The 21,704-nt window shown below is 38.1% G+C and overlaps 1 protein-coding gene across 2 annotated transcripts in view; it reads left to right on the top strand.

Annotated features, from left to right (window-relative positions):
• Positions 1–21,704, top strand: part of SEMA3A (semaphorin 3A) — a 382,377-nt gene that overhangs the window by 91,081 nt on the left and 269,592 nt on the right. Inside the window, exon 1 of one of the 2 annotated variants that reach the window (XM_045288867.1) lies at positions 9,332–9,377. The exons of the other annotated variant lie outside the window; for it this stretch is intronic. The gene's annotated coding sequence lies outside the window, so the exon portion shown is untranslated. Of the gene's footprint in view, positions 1–9,331; positions 9,378–21,704 lie in introns of those variants that run through there. 2 annotated transcript variants of the gene reach the window in all.

Raw genomic sequence — 21,704 nt, 5'->3', positions numbered from 1 at the left:
AAAAATCATATCATTGTGAATGAGGGGGAATGTGGAGTGGAGACCCAAAGCCCATCTGTAGGCAATTGGACATCCCCTTATGAAGGGCCACAGGAAGGAGATGAGCCAGTCAGGGTGCAGTATAGCACTGATGAAACAGACAACTTTCTGCTAATTCTTTAATGATTCCTCCCCTGCACTATCATGACCCCAACTCCACCTTAAAAATCTGGCTAGACGTAGCATGTACACTGGTATAAATAAGAACTGGAAACACGGGGAATCCAGGACAGATAAACCCATCAGAACCAATATTGAGAATAGCCATACCAGGAGGGGAAGGGGAAGGTGGGGGTTGGTGGTAGAAGGGGGAACCAATCACAATGCTCTACATATAACCCCCTCCCAGGGTGGTGGACAACAGAAAAGTGGGTGAAGGGAGACATTGATCAGTGTAAGACATGAAAAAATAATAAGAATGTATTAGTTATCAAGGATTCATGAGGGATGGAGGATGGGGGATGGAGGGGGAAAAATGATACTAAGGGCTCAAGTAGAAAGAAAAAAGTTTTGAAAATGATGATGGCAAGAAATATACAAATGTGCTTGCCACAATGGATGAATGGATGTATGGATGGATGGGTTGTTATAAGAGTTGTACAAACCCCTAATAACATGATTTTTTTTTTTAAATGTTTACAGTCTCAGAAATCCTCATGGTCAGTTCCACCCTGTCCTATGGGGTCCTTGAGTCTCAATTGAATGGATGACAATGAGTTTATTCTGGTTTCCATAGGTAGAGCTGAAGGTCTCATCACAGCATTAAAGGGGCATTTCACGATTGGATTTTCCGCCTCATGTTTTCTGTTCCTCTTTATACCAGTCCCATGTGAGATGGCAATTGTAACCCTTCCACTCCCCACACCTATTCATACCTCACTTAGCAGTCCTTACTTGCTAAGAAAGAGAAAATCACTTCACCATGAGAGTTTCAGTTCAAGCCAGTTGGTTGTTGGATTCTTTAGGAGAAACAGGGTCTTTCAAATTGATGTAAATCACATTCCACAGGTAGTCCAAACCAATATAGAAATACCGTATATACTTGTGTATAAGCTGAATTTTTCAGCACATTTTTAATGTATTTTTTTCTGGTAAAATTAGGTGCCTCAGCTGATATTTGGGTCGGCTTATACTCGAGTACGTATGGGAATCCATTCCCTAGGCATCAGGACAATTAATATTAAATAGAATACATGTGAGGTGGCCTGTTTAGTAGTATTGGGAAGACACTCATGGATATTATATTAATACCTCATAGCTCACCCGATAGCTTCCGCGTTTGTGCTCATCATCTATTCATGACCCTATGCCCCCAGAGTGAGCTTCCTTCGCCATCTTCCTGAAGGGGTCTTAGGACAATCACATATCGATAATATATATGTGATATGCAACTTCTTCCATGGTGGGGAGGTTATATATATATGTATTTGAGACACCTTCAAAAAGTTCATGAAAAAATGGAGTTAAACTATAATGGCATTTCCCGAAAACTTTTAGAAGCCCTTTTGTGTATACATGTGTGTATACATACATGTATATTTATACATATGTGTTTGTATGTGTGTGTAGAGGAAGAAAGAGAATGAATACTGGTTTTCCGCCAAACCCTGTAACGTTAACAGTTCATTTAAAAGCACTCATTTATCATTCACAGTTCAACCTTGTACCGCATGGCTGTTCTCGTTTCCACCGCGTGGCTTTCCTTGGAAGAATAAACCTCAAAGATTAAAAAAGCAGAAGGGCTAAACCTGTGATGCATATTGAATACAAAAAGGATTCTTAAAATGGCGTCTCAATAATTATAGACAATGATAACTATCAGTCTTCACTTTTCAGATGCCACAGTCATTAGGATTAGAATGATATGTAATTTGTATTACGTATTTTTCAGAATCTTGTGCACCAGACTCCTCCTCCTTTCCTTTAGCTCACAATACTGGTTATGGGGAGTGGGTATTAGATGTTTATGACAGACTGTAACTACATGTATACTGTGCAGAAGTAGTTTAAATGTCTCCCTCTTTGTTTTTCTATTGGGATGTGATGCTGCCGCAATATTGGCTCTAATTCTTTGCTCAATTTAGGCATTTAAAAATCACATCGATTTCAACTAGTATTTTAAAATCTTGGTTATTCTAGTAGACAACAGTCAGAATGAAGTGATTATAGATGTGATTATTATTTTAAGACTATATTCTTATGTTTGATGACTTTATTGTAGGCAAATTTTTTAAGTTCCGTAGAGATTCTCTGGAACATGTAAAAGTCTGGGCTCTCCCAGACCCTGTTTTTTTATAAGGCTTTATGGTCTCTGCTTGTTCATTTAAAGACATTTTTTAAAAAGACTTAGTCATAGGGGAGTCCAGGGCAAAATGTGTGATTTCTGACACCTTTTCTGTTCCCAAGAGCACAATTCTGAATTTATGTTCCCTGTCCTGAATGCTGTTCTTTAGGGACACAGACCATGGAATGCCTCATTTCATAGTAGATTTGTGATTCTCTACTCCTTAGATATGGAACACTCTTAAATATTTGGAAAGATCTCATGTCTTCCATGGTTTTACCTCAAAGTGATGCATTATCTTTCTAAATGCCCTCCCATGTTTAAAATATACCATATATACATTTTGTATATTGAAATTGAATAAGGAGATATACCTTACATGGTGTTCAGTAATGCTCTCAGGGGAAATTTACTACATAGCCAACTAATAAATAATCATGCTTAAAACTTGGCATCCAAGTCTGTTTAAGTGCTTCTCAGAAATTAGCCCATTAATCTTCGTGAGACTGCTTGTACAGTAGACAGCAAGTTATCTTATTCTTCCCACTTTCTTATAATAAGTCACCTCCGCTACCTAAATTTGTGTGACCTATTGTGGCTATGTCCCACCAGACAGGTTCTTCTGAAGCTACTCTGCAGAGTGGAGCATGTGCTAGATGGATGTCTTCATACCCTGTCAGTGGGATGACCTCGGAAGTTTACACTGGACCCTTACAGCTCTGGTTAGATGTGAGCCACAGATACACACACTACACATCGGGTGACATTTGAGATCTTAAAGATGAACTTTCTCATAAAGGAAGTGCTGAGGCCTCTTCTGAATTCTGTATTTTCTGGTCATGAAAGGATTATTCTATCAATGCTAGAACAAACTAGAAAACCAGTTCTGTTAGTTCCGTGTGGGCCCAGCAAAAGGAATACACTCGTTTGGCTCATTTTTCACTTCTTATCGCAACGATGACAGTATTCTTCTGGTTTTACAGAAGGAAACCCTGTGCCATCCTGAGATAAAGTGTCGTATGCAATGCAGTGGTATCATTGTTTGATTATTGAGTTGCATGCTCTCATATGCAGCTATGGTCACCATTCAAATTTACGTTTCTCAATTTTGTTCCCTCTCTCTTTAAGGTATCCGTCAGGGTGTCTGCAATCACATTAAACTTGAAACTTAGAATGATAAAAGGTAGAGTTAGACATCACTGATTATTAATCCTTTGAAAAATACAAACTTGTCTGGTAAGGTGTAAAACCAAAAGGAAGAAGAAGAAAAAGTGACACGGGGGTGATGTTGGACTGCTTCTAGCTACCCAGTAGGAAGGAAAATCAAATGCTGCATCAGCGCTGCCCACGGCCAATTTCTCTAAGACTGAAGTCAGACAGGCTCACCCTCCAAAGTCCCGACTAATCCAGATATCAAATCATGTCCCTCCCTCAGCTCTCGGCGTTTTCAGCTGGGTTCAGCAATACATGGCAACGGACACACAGAGCTCACACTAATTCTAGTGACTTGCCTGTGCTTTTCTCAAGGAAGTTAACCAGTTACAGACGCTCAGGATACAATTACTCAGGTGGAACAACATCTTAGACATTCCAGAAGCAGGTCTCTCACTGGCTCAAAGGTAAAAGGCTCTCGCCCATATGCCCCACTGGCCAGTACAGGCCTCCTGCAGTGTTACAAGGCCCTGGTAGGACTACCAACAAATGCCCCAAGGGAAAGTCACTCTACCAAAGGCCTCGCTTGCTTGAAGGTGTCCAACACTAGCACTGTGGATTAGCAAACCTCCGAATTCGAAACTCACTCCACGAAGTAGCTTCTGATTCATAGCAGCCCCATGTACCCATGTGGGATTTCCAAAGCTATCAATCTTTATGGGAGTAAATAGCCACTTCTTTCTCCTGCAGAGCAGCTAATGGGTTTGAACTGCTGTTAACAGTCCACTGCTTATCCGACAGTGCAACCAGCAAACCTAGCCCACTCCCAGTTAAGAACAGGAGGCACCCCACTCTACAAGCCAACTCCCACTGAAAGACACTCTGGCACATTTGCTCTGGGGGCTGCAAGTTCATGCGCTGTCTTGTGTTCTGGCTCTTAGTTATGTTACTGCCACTTCTCTGGTATCAAAGCTGTCTCCTGGATCAAGACAGTTCAATGTTGAGGGATCTGAGTCCAAAGGATGCACTCCATTCCCATCTCTTCTCTTTTGCAGGTAGTGAGATCCACCACAGCACACACACCTTTCCTACTTCTGCGAAGATTCGTATTATACTTAGCAGAAGGGTGCTCACAATGGCCTTGTTTATAATTACTCACCACCGACTTCGACATGTCTTGCCCCACCTTGGCTTACAAAGATCCATCAGAAAAGACCATCATGGGGAGTTACAAAGCCAGTGGCTAGCAGAGCCATGTTCAATAATTCCCTGTACGGCAGCAGGGCAAATGTTTTTAATATTTGCTGCTAGTCATAAATATTTTTCTCATTCTATACTTATTTATTTTCATCTTCCCAAGTTCCTTTCTTCAAAGTCCCAGAAGTATCTGTGCACTCAATAGAATGTAAAACAAATTCATTTTATTTTTGTAATGGGAATTCTACTATTATTTAGTACATGCAGTATTGATGGTTCATAATCCCTGAACATTTACAGCTTCAAGGGGAAACCAATGACTCAATAAATTTCTGTTGGCGAAGTTATCAGCTGCAGAGAAAAGGTCTGTGTGCAAAGGGAGGCTTTATTCAAGAGGAAAGTGAGAAATGAGCAAGCATGAAGTTCACTCCACCACCCAGATACCATTTATTTCATGAGTAGTACATGAGAGTGCTTAAGGTGGCCTGAATCTCTCCCAGTACTTACAGTGCCCAATAAGGAAACTATTGCACAGGATGGATTTGTCTTAGTTAATGGATTCGGTATAGCTCATGTCTATTTTCATGAGAATGTTTAAGCTCTATGTCAATGTTCATTTATCATGATGCTGTTTGTTTTTTAAAATCTAAATAGAGCAAAAGATTAAGTGACCTTTTACCTTTTGGTATATTATCAGATAATGCCTTATACATCATTAAATCATGAGATTTCAGGGATTGTTAAAATCACCTGAATTCCTTTCAGTCATACAGAAATAATAAATAGTACAGCAACACTTGAAATTCTTTCTTGATGCATCTATAATTTACAAAATAGCCACTGTTAATTATGTGCAGAGCTCATGTCTTCTGAATTGATAACTCATTTAAAATAGTAATATCAACATTTGTATTAGTAGCATCACTTTTAGGCTATATTCCATTCTTTGGTACAAATGAGTTACATTTAGTTGAATGACAAATAAGACACAAACTACAAGAAGTACAAGTTGTCTTTAAATGAATGGTTGATTTTCTGATGGAGAAAACTATATAACAAAATTATAATACATTATGCATAATTTCTGAATAGTGTAGAAGTTAAGATATCACTTGGGTATACTTGCAAATATATCCTTTTTCTATACAAAATTTTATTATTTTAATTAATTTTATGTACAACTAGATATTTACTTCAAAACTATGTAATGACGTCTCAAAATTTTCTACTGGTGAACCCACAACTGGGTTCAGTTAAGATTTCTATTTTATTTCTAAACTATGATATCTTATCTTAACTAAACTTCATGTGATCTGAAATTCTCTAGATGTCATGTTAATTTTATTATCTTTATTCCCCATATTGGTTGCATATGTTCAAACCTTATCTTTACACACACACACCCACGCACCCATATTTACCATCTGAGCCTTTGGTATCTAGGTTTCAAAATCATTCCAACTAATTAATTCTTAAATATAGAAATACATTGTATGAGGAGTTAATTTTGAAACATAGGAATTTAGCTTTTTGTGATACAATTCTCTAAAATATTAATGATCCTCAATATTTATAAACAGCTTATTAGTAATATTTGAATACTCTCAGTGGATTGTCTTCTGTGTTAATCCCCAAAGCAGCAGGTCACAGATTAAGGTAACATTTTGGACACATAGAACAAATACAGGAGTATATATATGAGGGAAGTACCCCCCCCCCCAAAACCCAGAAGGTCTGCTGGGTGGAGCAGACCTTTCATATTACACATTTTTCGCGCCATCTGTCAACTCTCTCTGTGCTAGTGCACCCAGTGGCTTCACCTGAGAAGGTTCTCTCTGGTCTCAGTAAATTTTTTTCCTAAAAGCAGTTTTGGTCACACCATATTTTTTGTGATGGTCGAATGCTACAGAAATTGTTGTGATGTTGAACACAGCTTACAAGGACATTGCTATGGGAAAAACTCAAGTGTACAAGTAGTTTTCTCATTTCAATAAGGTGAAATGTTGGTTGATGACAAACTTCATTCTGGACTTTGGACAACCTTCCCGAACAATCAAAAATGTTAACTTGTAGTGCATTTGGAATTCATTTCACCAGGTCAGACTGTTAATCAAGCTTTCTCTTTAGAGGTTCTGAAAACATTACATAACAGTGTGCAATGGCCTGATTTGTGGCAGACGAGAGAATGGTTTTGCCCCCATGACAGTGCACCTGCTCACACTGCCATCTCAGTGTACCAGTTTTTGGCAAAAAACAGCATGCCTCTCTTGCCCCATGGACCTGACTCACCTGACCTCATTCTGTGCGACTTCTATTTGTTTCCACGGATGAAGAGGGACATGACCGGACAGCAATTTGACAAAGTAAAAGAGGTGAAGAAAAAATGAGGGAAGTACTGTTAGCCATCCAAAAGTTTGAAACTGTATCCAAGAATGTAATTGCAGGTTCGACAAATGCATTCAGTGTAATGGAGAGTACTTTCAAGGTGATAAGATTGTTTTATAAAAAAATTTAAATACATAACTTTGAAAAAAATTTTTGGGTTTTCTGGGGGCACCCCCTCATGTATGTGCACACAAGCACCACACATGCCTATGCACAGGAGAGTAACAATACAGTTTTCTTTAATATTCTTAGTTTTATTTTTTCCCTTCTCCATTTGTTCTTATGTAAACACTACAATAAGCTTGCTTTGATGATGATTCTTTTCTTAATAGTAACATTCCTTTTGTCAGAGATCTTTTATTTTTTCCCTGTCTTCAGTCCTCAACCTTTTAATGAATGTTCAAATCCCTTTTGTAATATGTTCCAATCCTGATCTTCATGTGTTAATGAAGCATATTAAGGTTATGTTAATGAGGCTAGGTTATGTCTATTATGCTAATTAGAGTGGGGCCCAACATCTTTATAGGGCTACAGCCCTGATTCATTAAAAATGGAGTGGTATTTAGTTTCTCAGACTAAGATATAATAGGAGAAAGAAGTAAGCAGATATCAACAACCCAATGATCACAAAGAAAGAAGCGCCAAAATTAGAGAATGTCCTTGAAGCAAGGGTCCCTAACTGAGAACCTCCTAGACTCAGAAGAGTGATGCTACCACACATAAAGATTTCCAAGGGAGACCAGGCCCTCAGTTGTCTAAAGCAAGATTCCCCCAGAATCAGAGGAGAGAGAAGGTCTCTACTTATAGCTAATGCCTTGAATTTTGATTTCTAGACTTCTGAATTATGAAATAATAGATTATGATTTGTGATAATTCTTTTATAGCAGCACTTGACAAATAAGACAGCCAATAAGTGATGCAGAGGTTTGGAATTAAAAATAGTTATTATGGCATTTCTGAATTACTTCAAAATTAAAAAGCAGAGTATCTAATTTATTTATTTATTTTTCAGAGTATCAAACTTATAAAATGGTAAATGGTTTCCTTTCCTGAAACTTAAGTATTTTTTCTATATTATTTTAGCTCCTTTTTATACATTCATTTGTATTAGAAAAGATTAGTTAATAATGACCTCTTACCTATCTGTATGCCCTTAAAAGACTTTTCCAAGTTTAATTTTTTTAATTCCCATCAAAAAGTTCATAGGAAAGTTCTATTATTTTTTTCATTTCATTTTTTATCATGAACTTTTAAAATTCCCTCTCCGTAGATAAAACAGTGTTTTAGGAAATAAATTATTTTTAATAAATAGTTTTTCATCTTAATTTGTATACTCATCTTTTATATTGAAAATCCCCCTCTATAAATAAATCAATCTTCAGTCTGCTGATAAAACAATTATATCAATAATATCTCAAAGTACATACATTTTAAATATGAATAATATAAAAGCAGGTCTTAGTTTAACTGAAATTTTCTTCATGATAATTACGATGGTTCAGTAAGAATGTATCAGTGTTTAGGTTTAAAAATGAAATTATAATTAACAGCTCCAATTCCCAAGAAGTTTATTTCTTGCTCAAGTTATATTTTTATGTAAGTCACCTCTGACTTAGTTATACATTTCATTCAATTGTCAACCTCATTGAAGGATCAATCCCATCTAAGATGATAGAGAGCAAGAGAGAGGCTAGAACCATGGAGATGTTCTAAAACTTCTACTTTGAGTTCACATCACTTATGTTTGTGTTTCATTGGCCAAAACAAATCATATGATAAAGCCTTATATCATTAAGGAGAAGAATTATATTTCTATCAGAAAGGCAGCAGATAGTTTAGAGCTGTCAAAGAAGAAAATCTTATACCCTGTTAAGAGTGAAATACAATGGATTCATTGAAGAGTTATATAGTTCAAGCTAGGCTGTGCTAAGTAAACGATAAAATATTATGATATTCAAGTAATGAGGGTGTCTATATACATAGAGAACAAAAGAAAGATATGTAGTTAATGATTCCTTATAATAAGATTAATTTCTGCTTGAAGAAGTCCTTTGAAACATAAAGGTTGATCAACCTGGCTTTTATTTCTGAGAAACGATGTGGTAGATTTCTTTCAGGATTGTTTGAAAAGTACCTTCTACTTTTGTAGAGGCGAGAGCAAATGTCTCAATGCATGACGAACCATTCTATCCTGAGGAAGCTCCTGTTGCATCTACAGGAAATACCCTGAGATGGCATAAATCACCCATTGCCCACAAGCATGATGGCAGTGCTCCTCTCACCGTGTTACTCGCTCGGCAATCACTCTGCAATATCACAGGTGAGATGGCATCAGCCAAGAAGGCACCTGGAGCTCCACGAGAGTTACGCATCAAATTACATCAATCATTTTGGCTATGCAGGATCACAGTCATGAACATATTTTTCTAGCAAACTGGTTGTTTACATCTTAGCATATTCTTCCCAGGAACACAGAGTTTACATTCTGACCTTCTAGGAAGGCATATTCACCTTGTCATCCTTACATCTAAGTGCCTCCAACTTGAAACTCTTCCATTTACATTTCCACCTTTTCATCAAATCTTTGCTAGAGGGTGCTGATCACCCGTATATGAGTAGCTTTCATCTGAAAGAACTTTGTTTCTTGAGGGAAATTGGTTAATAAAAATATTTTCCTATCTTTGACGCTAATAGACCTCCTCTGCAGCATGAGTCGGTTTTGAGGAAAACATCTAAATGAACAACACAACCATATAGGAATATGCCTCAATCAGAACAGAGCAATACTGGTCCAAAGGAAACATGGGGAAAAATGGGGAGGTGTTTCAGCAACACAATCATTAGTGAAATCAGCATGAATTTTCATGAAGTGTTAAGCAATTTTGATGTATAGCATTTGATGCATAAATTGCATTTAACCAAAGCAAAACAGCGTTCTATAATTAGGGTAATAGAAACAATGAGAAGTGTAAAGATCTCAAAATAAAATTGTGATGTTTTCATCCAAACACCCTAAGAGGAAAACAAATTACTTATAATAACAGTTACGGAAGGTAATCTCATTAGGGCAAGATACCACTTAATTAATTATACCACTTACTTAATAATATTGCATATTATTAATATAGATTGTAATACTAGCCCTATTGTAAAAAATAAAAAGATACCAAATAGATTTCATTATGGCACAGGTACCTCCTTGGGCTACTGTGTAAATATTGAGAACTGTTCTATTGTGGAGTATTATTATTCTCATTATTGCTAATATGGTATTGATTTCTTTAAGCCCATATCACTGCCTTTTAGAGCAGTTGGCATATATTCAGTTAATGTTTTCATCTGTGCTTTCACATTTCCAATACTAACTGACATACAAATATTGACACTAAGTGATCAAGCCAATGAAAGACTAATGGAGCCAATTGATCTCTCAATATGGGTAGATTAACAGGTAATGGGAGTGCTATTAAATATATCCTGGAGTCCAAACTAGACAGAGTGCATCTTCAAAGCCAGTTTTACAGGACCAGCAAGCTGGTTTCACAGAACCAAAAGATGACTCCAGGGATCATATCTGTTGTACTGTTAGATGTTGTCACACCAGTTTCAAGCCAGAGCGACTTTATGTTAAACAGACGGAAACTGCCAAGCCCTGTACCATCATCAAATCATTGTAACAGTTGAGCCCATTGTCAAAGTCACGGTATCAGTTCATCTCATCCAGGGTTCTCTTAGGTTGGGGTCTCCAGATAAGCAAAACCAGTGAAACTTACACGTGTGTAGTCATACCGCAGTTGTCAACCTCAATTCTTTCCAATTTCATGTTAGAACACTGAAAAGTTAGAGAGGTGAACATATGTTTTCCTATAAGAAATAATGGAAAACAAAATAATTGGTCCTGAGGCCCAAAGTTACACTTAAAAATTCATTTTTCTAGGACTTTAAATCTATGGGTGCTTTTAGCCTTCTCAGATACCACTGTCTCAGATACACTACCACCATCAAGTTGTTTCTCATTGATCCATATGAGCAGGAGCTTTTCAACCTCTCTGATGGTCTGGGTTCTTTGTCCTGTGCTTAACAATTTCACAGCATTCACTACATTAGCCATTTCCATCACTCTCTTTTTTCTTCCAAAAATGTTGATATTGATTTAGCCATATTGTATTCAACCACCAAATCAGACAAGTGGCAAATTGATTGAAATTTCACAGTGATTTCTTTCTTTAACTCTGTTGTGTTTCTCGCAGTATTCCTCTTAGCTTTACTGGTGGTATTTTTAACTTTCTTTGGAGCTGTAGTCGCAATATTCTACACAAATCACTAAAAAGCACAATGATGAATGCTATAATGCATGGTGCTTAGACTGAAGTGTTACCCCTTTATATCCAAGGTGAGATGCAAAGGGTAACTCTCTGTCAGCCCTATAAGCGTTTTCAAATTAGATTTTTGGTTTAATTATCAAGCAAAGTTACAAATATAGAGCAAACTTTTCAAACTTTGTGGTTTGAGTTGAAAGTTTGAGATTGGAGGCATTCTGCAAACAAAGTATCACTGTATGTATGTATGTATGCATGTATACATGCATGCATGGAGAGAGAGAGAGAGAGCGAGGTTGAGAGAGCTTTTTTTCAAGAAAATTGCTCACACAGCTGTGTAAATGGGCAAATCCAAGTCCAGGTAGGTCCCAAGCCCATAGGTGAGATGTTAAGCTAGAGGTGTGTCATGACTCAGTGATTGCATGGGCCACTGAACCCAAGATCCGCTGGAAAGGGATAGGCTGGTGTCTGCAGAGGTGACTGAATCTAAGATCCATAGGTCAGTCTTGGAGCTACATAGGCGAATGAATCGAAGGTTAACAGGTCAAAGGACCTCCCAGCATCAGCATGCAATGTAGCAGTCATTGACTCGAATCCAAAGTAGTGGCAGTGGATGAGCCAGACGCAGGATCCAGATATCAAAACAAGCAGCTTATCCCCCTTGTCCACCTATTTTGGAATCAGACCATACCCTTCAAGAAGCATCTTTCAATTGTGTACAGAAGGTCTGTTATCTAAATATAGGTATAATATTCTACCCTAATCATTCCATTATGGAGACTTATAACCAATTGATTATGATTACATGGTATTACACCAGATCTTCGTTGAAGGTCTTAACTGCCAAACCACTGAGAATCCTGGCTAGACAGGACTGAGTCTTGCAATATTAACTTCTAAATAGTATCCTGGATTTCCTTCTTCCGAATCAGATTTGCTAGTTCTGGCAGTTCAGGCTATCATCTTCCGTGACCTCCCTTATTTACTATTCAGGTCAAGTGCATATGGGTTAGGTGTCATCGAGTTGGTTCCCACCCTAGAGACCCTGTGCACAACAAAAGAAAACAGGACATGGCCCTGCACCACACACTCTTGCAGTCTTGGTGTCAAGCCATCTTTTGAGGGCCTTTCTCTTTTTGTCTGCCACTCCACTTTACCAACCAGGATGGCCTTCGCAAGGGACTGGTCTCTCCTGACAAGCTGTTCAAAGAATATAAGGTGAAGTCTTGCCATCCTTGACTCTAAGGAGCACTCTGGCCGTACTTCTCCCAAGCCAGACTTGCTTGTCCTTTTAGCAGTCCATGGTACTTTCAATAATCTTCTCCAGCACCAAAATTCAAATGCATCAATTCTTCTTGAGTCTTCCTTGTTCAGTGTCCAATGTCACATGCACATGAGGTCGTGGAAAATGCCATGGCTCGGAGTTAGGTAGATCTTAGTCCTCAAAGTAACATCCTCAATTTTCAATACTCCAAAAAAGGTCTTTTGATGCAGACTTCCCTAAAGCAACCTATCTTTTGATCTCTTGACTGCTGCATATGTGGTGATTAAAACACCAGGACTTAGGTCAGACATACCTTACTCGTCAAAATGACACCTTTGCTCTTTAATATGTTAAACAGATCTTTTTCCAACACATTTTCTCAATGCCACACATCATTTGATTTTTTTGATTACTACTCTCAAGGTTGTTAATTGTGGATCCAAGCAAAATGAAATCCTTGGCAACTTCAACCTTTTCTCTATCATAATGTTGCTTCTTGGCCCAGTTATGAAGATGCTGTGTTCTTTACGTTGGGGTATAGTCCATTCTGAAGGGTGCAGTCTCTGATCTTCATCGGTAAGAGCTTCTACCTCTCTTCACTCTCAGAAAGCAAAGGTGTGTCATCTCTATATATCACAGGTTGATGATTCTTCCCCCATTCCTATGCTGCATTCTTCCTCTTAAAATTCAACTTCTAGAATAAATTGCTCAGCACACAAATGGAATTATTATAGTGAACAACTACAGTCCTGATGTACAACTTTTCTGGTTTCAAACCATTCAGTACTCCCTACTTCTGTTTTTTTTCTTTTTTTTTTATAACTTTTTATGATTTAAAACTTCTGTTTTAACAACTGCCTGTGTGCAAGTTTGGCATGAGCAAACTGAAGTGTTCTGGAATTCAAATGTTTTACAATGTTATCCACACAGTCAAATGCCATTGCAATAAAACACAGGTCAAGATCGTTGTAGAATGTTTTTCTATTTCAGTTCATATGCATATCATATCAGCAATGGTATTTGTTGTCCCTCACTTTTTTTATGACTCTGGCATGATTTTCTGGCAGGTTACAGTTGATATAAAGCATTGTCGTAGTTGATGCCCACTCACAGTGACCCTAAACTCTAAATCCCCTTCTTTCTCCCAAAAAGGGGTTGGTGGTTTTGAACTTCAGATCTTGAAAATCGAAGCCCAAAGTGTAATACTACAACACCCAGGAATGTGATGCACTTTAAATAAATATATATGTGTGTGTGTGTGTGTGTGTGTGTGTGTGTGTGTGTATATACATATATATATTAGCAAAATTTACTCACATTTGATATTAATGCCATTTAAAAATTTCCACATTCTATTGAATTGCGCTTTTTTTTTTTGTGAGCACAAATTTGGAACTCTTCTAGGCAATTGAGCAGGTAGCCTTCTTCCAAATTTCTCATCATAGATAAGAAAGAATGCCGTGTTGCATTTATTTGTTGAAATAGCTAAATTGCTATTTCTTCAATTTCTGGAGCCTTGTTTTTGGTAATGTCTTTAGTAAACCTTCGACCATTTCCTTTAATATTATGGATTCTTAATTTTATGCTACCTCCTGAAATGGTTGAATATCAAACAATTATTTTGGGTACAGTAACAGTTTATTCCTTCAATCTTCTTTCAATGCTTCCGGTGTTCAATATTTTTCCCGTTGAAGCTTTCAGTCCGGCAACTTCAGTTCTTTCAGGTTGAGAAGTGCCAAGTGTGTCCGTCTCTTTTAACCCCCATCCAGGTCTTGCACATTTCATTATAACCCTTCACGTGCCCCAGCTGTCCCTTGACGTTCTTTATTCAACATTTTACGTCATAATTTCTTACCTTTGCTTTAGCTACTCAACATGTAAGGGCACGTTTCAGAGGCCCTCCAAGATGCATTTTAGTCTTCTCTTCATTTTCTGTCTTCCTAATTTTTTTTTTTTGGCTTTTTTTGTGTAGGGCGCCTTTGATGTTACCTCACAACTCATCTGGTCCTCAGTAATTAGTTTTCAGTTTATTACATTTCTCTTTCTTCAGATAGTGAATACATTCAGGTCAGATATGTTGATGAGGGCTTTTGGGTTCTTGTGGACTTGTTTTAATTTTCTTCAGCTTCAACTTGAGCTTGCATGTAAACAATTGATACTCTGTTTCACATTTCCCCACTGTTTCTGTTCTGACTGATGATATTGGGCTCCATTATCTATTTCCACAAATATAATTGAATTTATTTCTATATATTCCATTTGCAAAGTCTGTGTATACAGCCACTATTTATGTTGTTGAAAAAAAGTATTGCCAATAATAGGTCATTGGCCTCACAAAATTGTGACAAAATCTCTAACTTCATTTCTATTACCAAGGTCAGATTTCCCAGCCAAAATCTGAGTGCCCTCAAATTTTAGTAAGTCTTGTTGCAGCATGACTTCAGATAATGTTGTGTTGTTATTTATTACATTTACACTGTCTAATATTTTTAGAACTAGCTCGACAGGTTCTTCTTTCTAAAAGGTGTTAGTCTGGAAGCATTGCTGAATGCTGTCCACCATGAATACCTGCTGGTATCTGAGATAATGGTCATAGCTTTTGTCAGCAGTGTAACATGGACACGGCACTACAAACTGACAGGGAGTGGGTGATTGTTAGAGCCATGCATAGAGTGTTGTAACCAGTCATTTTAGAACCAGTCAGTAGTCTGTAAGGTGATAACTGATGTACATTCAGACATTAGGAGCCCTCCCATCAGTCTGATGATGAGTTGGTTCTTCTTATGGGTGGGATTAGCTTAGCCTCCCTTCTTGGGGTTTAGCCAGGGGAACCTGTCCAACAGTTGTTGATATGGACCTACAATATAAAGAACGCTATTTGTGAGTTTGGAATATTCTTTAGCTAGCTTTTAAAAATAACGGTATTTAATGAAGTACATGTTATGTTATGACTAAAAATGACCTGATGTAGTGGGTTTCTTCATTTCAGATCTGGAGAGAGAGAGAGAAGTAATGGTAGTCTTGTAGTAGAACAGCCAACCGGGGAAGGCGGTGCAACTACAGTTTGGGTGTGGTACCACATTCCTATCAATTACATTTGTTAAAATGGTAACCATATGCATTCATCGAACCTAAAGACAAAATAGTAAAAGAATGATTATAACAGTGGGAAAATAAAACAAAAAAGTAAAGAGATATACTTTCATATCTGGACCCTTGACTTGGGTCAATAATCCACCCCAACTGTCATCATTTCTGGTCCCATGGATGTTTACATGTAACCTCGAATTCTCTAGTGCGTAGGCAACTCAAAGGACAATCTTGGCCATTGTTTAAATAATCCATGACAAATGGATCCAAAGTTTTATTCCCTCTATTAGGGTGCATATAGATTGGTGAGGAATTAGTATAGTCATTTCCTACAAGATTCTAATGAGTCTTTTATTTGGTGTCTCTTCAAATACACATGTTCTTCTAGGGCTAGGTTAGGCAGACTTTGTGAATCTAGTGGTGTTCACTAAAGGGCTCTATAACTTGTAAAAAATAAAAGAATGATAAACTTAATGTTTGACAAAGGTTTGCTCTTTGTGTTTTTATTTTTACTTTACTTTCTACCATATATTGTACTTTCTACCATACCAAAAAACAGTAGGTCATAGAGATATATAGCCTTTGATAACTGGGGAAAACAAAACATAATTCTTAGATGATTTGATTGACAAAATGATTCCTTGATAACTCCAAAGAATTTTGCTGCTCCCCTGATGGATATGATATTTTCAATGCATCCTTTACTAAACAGGCTGTTGTAGCACACAAATATGGAAGATGAAAATCTATCTGAGGTGAAAATATGTAAATCATAACTAATAAATATTTGTAACCACTTGATGGTAGAGCTAAAGAAAGCCTACTGCCATTCAAGCATTGACACAAAAGATAAGGCTGTTGCCCTTATACCTTCGAGAGGATCTCCAGAATTTCAGTGAGGACAAATAGACCAGTGGATAGAAACATGATCAACAGCCTTGAAAACTGTTCCACACCAATATTTTTTACGGTTTCAATCCCTTAGAATTAAAAAGAGAAAAAGAACCAAACCTTTTTTTATTGTGAATTAGCTGAATGTTTACAGAACAGATCATCAAATTCACTTTTAACAGTTAGGAAACGTTTTGTTTCAACTGATTCATTGCAATCTTCTCAAGGAACCACGACTTATTGCACTCCACTTTTGTTTCCTGTTTCTGTTCCTCCTTCTTCCTAACACTCTGTATTTTGTCCTTGGGTAAATAAATGCTGACCCTAAATGTTTGATAATTTTAACATTGGGGTGAGCTCAGTTCCAGACATGAAGGGTGGCCAAGCACCAGACTCGAGGTGTTCTCTAGTCTCTATCTGCCCGAAAGCCAAGACAGTCATGTGACCCTTTCCATAGAGGTTGGGAGTGGTGTCCAGTCTCCATCTAGTTCTTCTGATCTCTGGCTGGTGAGATCACTAGCTGTTGTTTGACGGAGACAGCAGTTTGATGGTGAACTAGTCCATTGGACCAAGTGTTTCCATCTGACCTTCAATTTTTATAATTCTCCCTTTCTCTGAACAGGGAAACACAAAGAGATGCACCTTAGATGGCAATTTACCATCTTTTAAGACCCCACTCACTACTCATCAAAATTGGAGTAGAACATTGTCTTTGTGGACTATGTTATTCTAATTAACCTTGGTTTGCCCCCAAGGTAACATCCTAATCCCATAGCAACTCCTTCCCTCAAGGTATTTGGTTATGTCCAGATTTCCATAACTTTAGCTCCTCTATGCTCTACCACATGCATGGATTTATTTGCAGCAAAGGTAAATATCAGACGCGCGCGCATGCGCGCGCACGCACACACACACACACACACACACACACACACACACACACAGATATATATATATATATATATTTCCTGCTCCCTCATGAACACTTGAAAATTTATAAATTATTATTTTGTCGTATCTTGCCCTGTCCAACGACTCCCTTCACCCACTTTTCTGTTGTCCGTCCCACAGGAAGGAGGTCACATGTAGATCCTTGTGATCGGTTCCCCTTTTCCAACCCACCCTCCCTCCACCCTCCTAGTATCGCCGCTCACACCACTGGTCCTGAAGGGATCATCCGCCCTGGATTCCCTGTGTTTCCAGTTCCTATCTGTACCAGTGCACATCTGCTGGTCTAGCCAGATTTGTAAGGCAGAATTGGGATCATGATAGTGGGGTGGGGGTGGGGGTGGGAGGAAGCTTTTAGGAACTAGAGGAAAGTTGTATGTTTCATCATTGCTACATTGCACCCTGTCTGGCTCGTCTCCTCCCTGAGACCCTTCTGTAAGGGTATATCCAGTGGCCTACAAATGGGCTTTGGGCTTCCACTCTGCACTCCCCCTCATTTACAATGATATGATTTTTTATTCTTTGATGCCTGACACCTGATCCCTTCGACACCTCGTGATCGCACAGGCTGGTGTGCTTCTTCCATGTGGGCTTTGTTGCTTCTGAGCTAGAAGGTCGCTTGTTTACCTTCAAGCTTTTAAGACCCCAGACGCTGTATCTTTTGATAGCTATATGTTTCAATTAAACTACAATCCCTCCATCTTGTCGTGTATTTTGGAATGAGTTCAACTTAGAGGATTTAAACTATATAAATGTGAAGCTGAAAAGGGGTGGGGGCAGGATTTGGGATTAATAAAAGCAGCAGAGCCTTAGAAAATCATGCAGCTGTTTCTTTATTTCAGATTTAGGAAAGACACGAACAATTATTTCCATTAAGATCGATACAGATGACTTCCACAAAAATTAGGTGGCCCATATATTTATCAAAGACTGGGCCAACTATAAATTTCCTCTAAATACCTATGTCTACCCACAGGCCAATATTTTAATAAAGATATTTTACCCTTTAGGAAGGCTTGCTGGGAAGTCGAGCAGACTAGTCAATCATAGATGCTTTGCAGCAGTGTTGATTTGTGAATTGTGAAGGAAGCAAATGCACAAGGAAATCTGAGAAAAGGAGTTGGGAGAGTCAGTAAATCCTTGAAGGATTACAGTGCAATGTACATTTTTTATGTTCCCAGGTTAAATCAATTAAATTCTCAGAATTCTCAGAAGTATTGAAAATGGCAGTACAAACATCCAAACCCTAAAATGAGCTTTTTCATAGTGGTTTTCAGCCTGTGGCTCGCGACCCCTTGGGGGGTCGAATGACCCTTTCACAGGGGTCACCCAAGTCATAACAGTAGCAAAATCACAGTTATAATGTAGCAGCAAACATAATTGTATGGTTGGGAGGAGAGGTCACCACATCATGAGGAACTGTATGAAAGGGTCACTGCATGAGGAAGGTTGAGAACCACTAAGGGACATTGGAAAGTAACCATCTATGGTGGATCAGGAATAAGGATAAAGCTGATTGTCCTCAAATTATCAACAAATTTCCAACTCCTATTAATTAGTTTTATTAATGGAAATAATAGGAATATTATAGGCAGGATTCAATTAAACCTTTAGCAAGAAAACCTTGTATAATGGATGCTAGTTCTTTTTCAGGTTCATACTTGAATAGATATGGCAGAATTTTTGGAATGGGTTTAGATAAATCCATTTAAATTTTAATTGGCTTAGCTGACAAAAAAGTTTATATAGATATATGCTACAAGGGAGCAGTAGTTGGAATTGCATTTTAACATTGTAACTCTATATCCAGCTTAGTTCATTTAGAAACAGTGCCCTGCAGAGAAGCGATTCTATGGTATGGAAGTCTTTCCCAGGTCTCAATGTATCAATCAAGAGGAGGCATCTGATTGAGACTGTTAATGTGGCACCGTGGGTCTCGAACCACTGCACAGAAAAATTAATTTAGATGAAAAGAATCTCAAAATAGTCAATGCTTTCCTACAGTGGCTTGAGTAAGATTATACTAGGCAGACAGCATGCACAATAATGGACTATTATGCTTGTTCATGTATTAAATGAGACTCCTGGATTAAGGATCCAAATCTTCAGTAAATATATATTCACACTTTATAATGGCTGTTACAGCAAATAAATTTTTATTTACAAGAATAAAAGGACCCCACAATACATCTTGAAATTTTATTAACACAGGGGAGTTGAATTTTCATTCAAGAGATTTCCTTTCTTTTATTCACTTAAAAGGTCACCGAGAACTTGCTGAAGCAGAGTCCAAGTGACTCAAAGTATTGCTTCTGTGTGCAAATGCCGTGGGAGTCATGGAAGGTAATGGAGCTCTGTAGACAGCAGATGTGTCAATGAAAAAATGCCAAATTCTGTTCGCAGGGATAGACAATGAGTTTTATTGAGACATAATACTTTCCAGCTGGCTACTGCTGAGTAAAAATGTAAAATAAAAATACAATACCATTGAAAATGGCATGGAGACCACATCTGACCGTGGACTACACAATGGAGCAGGAGAATCTGTCCCTGCACCATCCCAAGGTGAAATGCCACAAGGCAGAGATCAGCCTGCCTCCCCTCCCCACATTCTTCTTTACCATATTTTGACCCCAACCATTTCTCCCATGAAGCTCCACTTCCCTGCTGGGTTTGATCCTCTCTTGCAAGAACCCGTTATTCCATCTCATGGTCTTGCTGCTGGCCCTGCTCTGTCTCATGCCCAGTCTCCATGGTCTCCGCCTTTTCAGTCAGACATTCTAACAAGCTCTACTGGCCACCCTTCCTGCATGAAAGGACTTCCCAGAAATTCTCTCTCTATCCTTGCTTCTAAGATGCTGCATTGGCACATGGGAAGGGCAGACCAAACTGACCCATCTCCTCCGTTAGAGTTTCATATACCCTACTCTATCATTTGGTCGGAGCTACAGAAGCATGGATTTAAAAAAAAAACATAAAACATATTAAGATGGTTCACCTCACCACAACCATTATGAAGCGTCTGTATACAGAGAGGAAAAGGGAAAGGTAGGCTGTGATAGATAAGAAATTAGAAAGAAGGATTTCAACTTGAAGCTCTTTGAAATGTAATGGTCAGTGACTTGTGGAAGGCATTAGTTACACCTTGACCGCAACAGTTATACGTGATTGCATCCATGAGTATATTTTCCCCAGAACAAATGGCTTTCATCTTGACTTTCTTGCTCCTGAGGCACATGGGAATGCATGTTGAGTTAATGATTCTGATACATTGGACAAGTGATTCCAGTTTAAACTTTTTTCATTAACAGAATATATTTAAGTTTATTTTTTAATATAAATATTTTCTCCTGTTAGTGTTCAGAAATACACAATTTATCTATAAGTCTATCATACAAATGCAACGTTGAAAAATAAGCCATACGTAAAGTAACATCTCTTCATTTTGATATAAAGATGAAATAAATTAGTTATGCAGGGAGAATTTTTTAAAGTGCTAGAGGGGATAGTACAATAAAAAAAACAAAAACTTCCAAATCTATTTTAGAACTTCATAAGTATACAAAATCCATCTGTCCCTGTTTTCATGATAAACTTCCCTTACCTAAATCTATGTACACTTTGATATAAGGAAAAGGACCAGGAGTACTGATCATCTAAGATTTACAAACAGCACTCTCGTTTATTGCCCTTGAGTTGATTCCAAATTCTAACAACCCTCTCGTACAGGGAGCACTGCCCCTGTGGGTTTCTGGGGCTATCACCCTTATGGGACTAGAAAGCCTCTTCTTTCTCCCTCGGAGTAGCTGGTGATTTCAAACTCCTCACCTTGCTGCTAGTAGCCCAACTTATAATTCACTATGCCACCAGGGCTCCCTATTACTCTAGTATTGCACAAACAGCTTTAATAATCATAATACCATTCTTGAGTGGATAAACCATCTCAATAAAAATATGAGCGCTTCAGACTTAAAAGTCTAATACAAATTTCCAGTACACATATTTCAGTCTTCTAGATATAAGTCCCGTGGGGAAGTACAATTTCTTAGTGTAGCTCTTCTATCCAGGTGTCTTTAACTCCCGTCAAGGGATAGGATGGGATCATGCACATAGGGAGTGTGAAACTGATAGAAGT

The sequence above is a fragment of the Echinops telfairi genome, unplaced genomic scaffold, assembly GCF_000313985.2.
Source record: "Echinops telfairi isolate 266 unplaced genomic scaffold, ASM31398v2 ScPeMD7_23;HRSCAF=83, whole genome shotgun sequence".
Taxonomy (NCBI): Eukaryota; Metazoa; Chordata; class Mammalia; order Afrosoricida; family Tenrecidae; genus Echinops; species Echinops telfairi.
Note: the sequence above shows the minus strand (reverse complement) of the source record. Positions and strands in the feature narration are given on the sequence as shown.